Source organism: Colius striatus, chromosome 6, assembly GCF_028858725.1.
Source record: "Colius striatus isolate bColStr4 chromosome 6, bColStr4.1.hap1, whole genome shotgun sequence".
Classification (NCBI taxonomy): domain Eukaryota; kingdom Metazoa; phylum Chordata; class Aves; order Coliiformes; family Coliidae; genus Colius; species Colius striatus.
Window position 1 is genome coordinate 21,789,103 of NC_084764.1, and position 5,405 is coordinate 21,794,507.

The 5,405-nt window shown below is 44.9% G+C and overlaps 1 non-coding gene across 1 annotated transcript; it reads left to right on the forward strand.

Annotated features, from left to right (window-relative positions):
- Positions 1-3,137: 3,137 nt before the first annotated feature.
- LOC133625693 (small Cajal body-specific RNA 13) lies at positions 3,138-3,409 on the forward strand. Its single transcript, XR_009818998.1, has one exon. It is a non-coding gene; the product is annotated as a small Cajal body-specific RNA 13 (non-coding RNA).
- The last annotated feature ends 1,996 nt before the right edge of the window (positions 3,410-5,405 follow it).

Sequence of the window (5,405 nt, forward strand, 5' to 3'; positions counted from 1 at the left end):
TCTGCAAAAGTCCAGGGTTGTGATCCTGCTTGGTATTCTGTTCCTACCGCACAAGATCTGAACTCCACCGTCTCATGGTTGCTACAGCCAAGGCTGCCCTCAAACTCTATCACTTCAAACAGACCCTGCTTGACCCTTACTTCCTGGCAGAGTAAGCAAGGAAGAACAAGCAGCAGTGCCCATGCTTTTCCCACCATCATTACCCTCACCTCCTGTGACAAGCTGCTACTACTGGGAGGAGAAAAAGTCCCCCTTTCTCTAGAACACGGTGCATCATCCTGACCAGGAACTCCTCATGGATCTTCCCAGCTGCCACCAGTCCTCCAGCATTAGCTCAGCACATCCACTGGTTATCAGCCCAGATTCACCGTATTATCGGTTGTGTTCTCTCCTTGCCAAAGAGCGGGAGAAAGCAGGTGTAAACCCGCATTAGTGAGATGCAGGACTTTCACAAAAAAACCCATCCATTTGCAACAACATGCCTTTTGAATTGGAAGCATACGCTCCCTTTTGCTTTCAGTTTGAGGGACAGCGAAAGCTGATGAGCAGAGTGAGGAACACTGCCCATCTAAAAGTATCAACCCAGCCAAGAGCTCGTTTCCCTGGGGAAAGTACTCTCGGCCAGCTCCCAAAACAGGCCTCTTCATGGGCATCTGAAGCTTCATAACTTAAGCAGACAGGGATTTTATCGTTATTGGATGAAGAGGAGCATTTACACAGCCGTAACACGTCACACACCGACTCACATTCAGAGCCTGCAGCCATTGCGCTCGTATGGCAATGCAGGCACGAGTCACGTGTTACCTTCCTGAGGCCACCTCGCGTTCCTATTGGCGGAAGGCGCTGCGCTGCTGCAGCTGCATTGGGAGGCGCGTCTGTCAATCAAGCTCATGGGGTTATCCCCGCCCACTCCGCGGACGCGATTGGCCAGGCTGCCTCGGGGCGTTGTGTGGCTCGGGAATGTCCGGGAGCACGTGACGAAAGTACAGCTCCTTCCGCTTCCGGCTGCCGTGCCGGCGGCGAGGCTGGCATGCGGCGGGGGCGAGACGTGCCGCTCAGCCTCTCCTGCTCGCCGTCCCAGCTGCCGACTCCGCGAGGTGGCTGGGCGCAGGCCGAGCGGTGTGGCGCGCTGGGGAGGCGAGGCGAGGTTCAGCCGGTGACTGCCGTCGTGCTCTGCCGCTGTCTTCGGGCCTGGCCTGCAGGCAGGGCCCGGCAGCCGGGCGGAGCACGTGAGGGTGATGGAGCCGAGGAAAATGCCGACGATGCTTGCCCCTGGGGTGGGGGTTGGGAGGGATCCCGCCGGCCCCTCTGTGGTACGGGCTGCGGCAGAGCTGCGTGGGGCTGGGGGCCGAGCCGAGGGGCAAAACAGTGTTTAAAGGCCATATGAAAGGGGGCTGAGAAGGGGCGGGCGGCTCTGGTGCATCAGCTGCCGATGCTGAGTGAAACTGTGGTGGGGAAGCGTGTTGGGATATGCGAGTTGCAGCAGTGGATACTGTCCTCCAGCGAGTCGGCCCATGTTATCTCGGAAGACAGGCGGAGGCGTTGTGTGGGCGACGGACGAAGTGGTGGATAGCTTTGACTATGTCTAGTGACCCGTTCGATTGCATTCACTTGCTCGATTTTGGTTGATTTCTTTTAATGGGATGAAGCAGGCGATTTTTATAATGGAGGAGCTGCAGTTGTTTCCATGCTTTGTTTTAGTGCTAGGAAGAGAGCCGAGTAGCCGGTAGATTTGCAGAACTTGACAGGGGACGAGCTGGTGGGGGTGGCAACAAGCTGGAGAAAGGGGGGCAAGATTGGGCTCTTTGATCGAGTATGCCAAAAGCTTGGTTCACCTGGTGCTGGAAGACCGCAGAACTGCCCAGCATCAGCCAGTGAAGCACTGTTTGGAACTTGTCCTGCAAATGGCCATGTGTGCAGCCAACTTTGTGTTAACTCCTGGGCAGCAGATGCCAGGTTCTTTCCAAGAACTTGGAGCAGAGCGTGGAAGTCTACAGCAGCCAGGTACATCTGGTAAGTAGAAGAAAATGTTGAAAAGTTTTTCTCAGTACTAAACCACAGTCTCTCACAAGTAATGAATCACGGTATATTTCTGAGTATTAAGTTACATTGACCTCTAGCATCTGGACTATGGCTATGTTAATGGCCATTTTTGTATTACTTGCATTTCTGAGGGAAACAATTTTTTTTCCCCCATCCAGTCCTGCTAACGTGAGATTTTTACAAGCAAGACCAGCCAGCCTTCAGCATTCAGGAGAGCATTTGCTAGTTCTTGGCTTTTGTACAATCCAGCTGATGCTTTGTGGGATGACTAATTTTTTCATTTTCTATGAAGGCACCTCCAGGTGTCACTTCTTTTGCCTTTTACGTAAGTGTTATTAGAATGTGTTCTGAAGGGACTGTGGCAAACTGTGTGCAGTTTGGCATCCCACGTGAACAGCTTATGAATAAAAAAGTGTTGCTTCAGTATTTAAAGGTACATCTATTTATGAAAAAATGCTTTTAATTAAGAATCTAAAGGCAAAGTTCACACACTGTACTGTTGATGAGCATTTTATGTATCACTGTGTTTTGTTTTCAGCAGAATGTGAAAACCCTGGCACAGTCATGTAGATCAGGATACTCAAAAGTTAATGATTTCTGTGGCATATGTGTTCTGCTAAGCATCATGACAGGCTGTGCAATATGAAAAAATAGCTTTCAGTTAATGCCAGATAAAACTTCGGTAAATTCTGCAAGGCAAAAAAGAATTTTTCTATATGTTGGACTGGTATGAAATACAGAGACAGAGGCTTAACAAGTGTTGAGTGTATAGCTCAAGTGGTCTAGTTTGTAGTTTAACAGAAACTACTGCCACTTTAAGATCCTTAGGAGGCAGAAGGGCAAGTAAATGAAAACTAAGTAAAAAGAAAGATCTTTCTTCAAGGCAACTAAATCTGTTCTTTCAGAAAAATGTTGGGCTGTTAACAGATCTTTGTAGTGTTTGCCTTCCTGAATTGCATTCTAGCCATTTCTACAAGAATGTCGTTCATTAGAAATTAGAAGTGAAATAAGGACATCCAACTGAAGGGTGATAAGCCCTTGTGAGGATGTGCTGCTTCTGGAATAACTTAACTACAGTTGTAGTTGTAGTTTATCCTCTGTAGTCCAAGAGGTGCCCTTGGTTGTCAGTACTGTGGGCATTCCAGGCTTGCAGAGAGAGCAGCTGTGGGAGGAAGCCGAGGCGTGCCTGTAAGAGTCACAGCAGCAACACGCGCAATATTCCTCCAACAGCTATCACCTGTTGCCACGGAGATAATGACTTATCCCATGTCATTATTAATCTATCAACAGTAAGAGCAAATTTGCAGTCTGATGTTGTTTAGCAAGTACAGTAACACTTGCTGAACACTGAAAAACTGCTATAAATGTTCAACAGCATCTCTGGAGTCAGTCTCCTGGGTTAAATAAAAGTACTGGAATTTAGAGCCACTCACTGTTGCTTGGTGAGATTGGCTATGAGATAACATTCATCTTAACAGAATGCTTTTAAATAAAGTATTTAGCATGGTCAGGTGCTTTACAGTTTTGCAATATGCATCACTGTTAGTGGGTAAACACTTTTCCTTGTTTAGAATAATTAGCCCATGCATGTTCTAGAAACAAAGATGTAATTATTTGTTACCTTATCCAGTCTTCTGTCAGTCTAAATTAAATTTCTTTTATTTTCCAGATAATGATTTAATTCATCTGTTCAGAAGAAATATTAATGGGATTCCCATAAGACTCCTGACATTTTGCTGATGTTCCCGGTAGAAGACCTATCACCTGATTTTGAAAGCAGTAACAAAAGCAGCAGTATTCAAACTGCAGGGCTTAAATGCTCACAGTCACAAATTAGGTTACTTTAAGGCATTCTGCTATTGAACAGAATTAATAGTTATGAATTAGTGGTTTGAAGTTCTCAGACAGTACACGAGAAAGTAGACAGCTAAGAATGATGCTGTCAGTAGGAAGTTTTTAGTTTGTTTTGTTTTTAAAAAGGAGAGAGCTAAGTTCTCTGGTGAGAAATATCAGAAGAAAAGTCTTACTTCAGCTTATCAGAACAGGACACCTCCTCCTGTCCAAGTCAGATATCTGTATGTCTTTCTGACTTGAGATAGTGCCTGTAAATGAATGAAGTCACTTGTTGTGTCTTAACAATTGCCTTCTGCTTACCAGTTTTACTGTCTCTTGAAGGTCTTTAGTGGGATGGCAGGAGCTCTAGCAGTTCTGCTTGCTGGGTAAATAATTGCAGCATACCATCAAAGACAACATCTGTCAGCACCAACATATCCTCAGTTTTGAGAGCATTAAGGATGCTTAAAATGTGCCTGTAGTTCTGGACTGCACAGTTCAAGTTTGTGTGGGATGCCTATGGGAAATTAACATTTTGGAGTCTGAACTGTATCTGACTTCCTGGTTTGGATCTAGCTTGGAGACCTATAAGCAAGTTTTTTCTGAACAAGATGGGTAATTAAATATTATTTATGGATTTATAGTGTATTCCCAAGATGGTGTTTGCATGCTTTTTAAACCAGAACTGTCCTTTTCATAAATGACAGAGGCAGAGAACATGTGCTAAGTGATCTAAGTCAGTTTAACTGATGGGTGCTCTACATGATCTAAGGTGACTTCTTGACTTAAGTCATGTAAGGATGCCTTTGACAGAGAGAGATCATGCTAATAATCAAAGGAAAAACATCTGAGCCCCACAATGAGCTAGTAGAAGATCATATTCAAGCTTGAATGTGGACCTATAAACAAGATGCTTTAGACGTCAAGCTTGTTTCTTAATGACATTGATCTCAATATATTATCTGTTTGTAGTAATGCTCTACTTTGAATTGTGGAGCTGTCTTGGAGCAAGAGACTGGTGTAGAAGAGCAGAAATATTATTTTGGATAAGCAAACTTCTTGCAACTATTCTGCCTGACCAGATCTGTTAGACACTTGTTCCTTATGTGCAGATGGTAGTGGTGCTTGAGTCTTTCAGTATTACAGAGGAAGTAGATTTTTATATACACATAACTGATATGCAGAGCTGAGAAATATTACCTCTAATGGAAACACCTCTTGCTTCGTTCCATCTAGGAGTTATGAATGCCAAAATCTTTATGGGCCTGAAAAAAGGCTGGGAAAACTTAATAAAGTAAAACCAATCTGCAAAATACCAAAATAGTGTTATTGGGTCAAGTCTTGAGCCGTGGAAGTCTAGGGACTGGAGTTATAACAATATGCTTGGCTTGTTCTTTTCTTCCTGGGTATTCACTTTTGACCAGAAACAAGGCCTGGGTGCTGAGTTTCTGATTGAACTGAGTATGGTAATTTGTATAAACAGTAATTTGCTTGAAATTTGGGGAAGTGTCTTGTGGCCTTTCACTACT